Source organism: Neltuma alba, unplaced genomic scaffold (assembly GCF_004799145.2).
Source record: "Neltuma alba isolate B1F8T4 unplaced genomic scaffold, ASM479914v2 tig00013039_pilon, whole genome shotgun sequence".
NCBI classification, from domain to species: domain Eukaryota; kingdom Viridiplantae; phylum Streptophyta; class Magnoliopsida; order Fabales; family Fabaceae; genus Neltuma; species Neltuma alba.
Window position 1 is genome coordinate 591 of NW_021637385.1, and position 2226 is coordinate 2816.

A 2226-nucleotide genomic window follows, 5' to 3' on the forward strand; every position below is an offset into this window, starting at 1 on the left:
CAGAACTTGCACACATTTTATTGGAGAATTATTTACGAGTTTTCATTCAATAATATCGAATCATTCTATGAAGAGTAAGCCCCGGCGTTTTCTTTTTATTAATGAAAGTTTAAGATAGTACTGTGACATTAAATGAGTGGTAAAAATAAAACGAAATTTTTTTTTACATGATATATAGATATGATTATATATAGTATTGCTTATATACATGATTATATCTCATTAGTAAAGGGATAAGGATAAGTTAAACTCTCTCACACACCAGGATGATTAGAAACTATAATTCATAAAAAAAATTAAAATGAATTAATAATTATAAATTATGAACTTAATTTATTTCTGGACGGAGGTAACATATAGGGTGTATAGATATTATAAAGATGAGGGGGATTAGCGTAGAGATTTTATATTGACGCCTCATGATGAAAATATTTATCATTATATATGATGTGGCATACTATATATTATAATATTTTATGTGTATTTTTTTTGGTAAAGTATTTTATGTATATTTTAATAAATAAACATTCTTGTTTTAAAATTTTAGCATTTGAAGGTTAAGGTCAGGTCATTCGGCTTGTTGACAATAATTGATCTCTTGAATATTACCGAAATTAAAATTAAATTACGTGGCACATTCTTAAATTTTAAAATAACAATGGGTACATCTATGAGTAACCTAAATGTCGAAAGTGAAGACATGCACGAGGATTATATTAAACTACTCAGATGCCTGACTTTGTATTATTCAAATGATTACATTATATTCCACTGCTGTAATAAAGCATTCTTATTCTTGCTAGCTAATCATGATAGAATGTACTATGTGTCCCCTTATTCTTGATCAACCCATAGCACTTCAATATATATATATATATATATATATATAAATAAAACTGGCACCTGATGATCTGCACATGAAAATGAAAGCCAAAATGGGATGGAAGTCAGACATTAAAACAGAGAAGAAGAACAAAATAAACTATTACGAGGCAAGCAGCTGATTAATTAATTAGGATCTCTTGGCATTTTGGAGTAAGGTTACTTCGCAAGAAGGATGATAAATTAAAAGGCTGAATATGTATAGGCACTTAAATTACTACAAAATTCTTTATACATATAGCAAACATTTGAAAGTTGATTCATTTATATTACAACCCAAACCTATATATGTGTGTGTGTGTGTCAATAACTTGTTTGAAAATTCATTTTCATATGTCATGTTCAAATTAAACTAATAACAAGCATAAAATTTAGCCTTCACGAAAAACTCATGAAAGATTTAATTTGGAGCTTGTATTGGAAACCAAGAACTTATTAATAAATATTAAAAGTAACACATCACTCATGAGTTTTTCCCACTGAAGAGGATGATTTATATGAATAAATAAAGGAGTAAATGTGTGTGTGTGTGGGGTTGTGTGTGTGAATTACCTGAAAATGAAATTGAAAAGAGTCAACGACGGGAACGGACATCCTGACCCTTAGGGATATTAGTGGGAGGTTTTATATTGTTGGGACCCTGTGTCTGACTGCCATCAGAAGGTGGGGGACGGACAGTCTGACCATTAGGAACGTCAGTGGAAGGTCTTATATTGTTGGGAGAATTCATGCTGCTCCTCTTCTTCTTCTTCTTCTTCTTCTTCTTCTTCTTCAAGAGATTGCTTGTAATTTGATAATCAGATTGCTAGCTAGGGTTTGCAGTATTGAAACTCATGAATCAGATATGCGTATGTGTGTGGGTATATATACTATTCAGTCAAGGTATCATATGATCCATGTTGGTTGATGAAAAGTGTGAGAAAGTTAAGGAAATGGGAATAATGAGGTAATTAACCAAGTGATTGTTGGGGAAATTTATATGCAAATACATGATCAATTACTGCCTAGCACTCTGAACTTACGTTTCGGAATTGAACTTTGAAACTTACATGTGCGATTAAGGTTAATATTGCGGGTCGTCTTAAGATGAGCCTTCTTCACCACCGTGTCTGACCACTTCAACTTCAAATCTTCACTTGCATTATGAATTACGTTAGTTTTTGAATCATATTTACAGCATACTGTAATTAATTAATCTCATGCTCGAAGTTCTTATCTATATATTTTGGGATGTTTCATGTTTATTAGCTTTTCGTTATGTGCTTGTGGCACCCCATTTAATACTCTTTCGATTTTAAATATAAGACCCTTATATAATGTATACAAGGGTCTTATATTTAGGAT

The 2226-nt window shown here is 31.2% G+C and overlaps 1 long non-coding RNA gene across 1 annotated transcript; it reads right to left on the reverse strand.

The window, feature by feature from the left end:
- Positions 1 to 580: 580 nt before the first annotated feature.
- On the reverse strand, positions 581 to 1702 carry LOC114733887 (uncharacterized). The gene is made up of 2 exons (XR_003739108.1): positions 1435 to 1702; positions 581 to 911 (listed from the first exon to the last, which is right to left on the reverse strand). It is a non-coding gene; the product is annotated as an uncharacterized LOC114733887 (long non-coding RNA).
- Between the last annotated feature and the right edge of the window lie 524 nt (positions 1703 to 2226).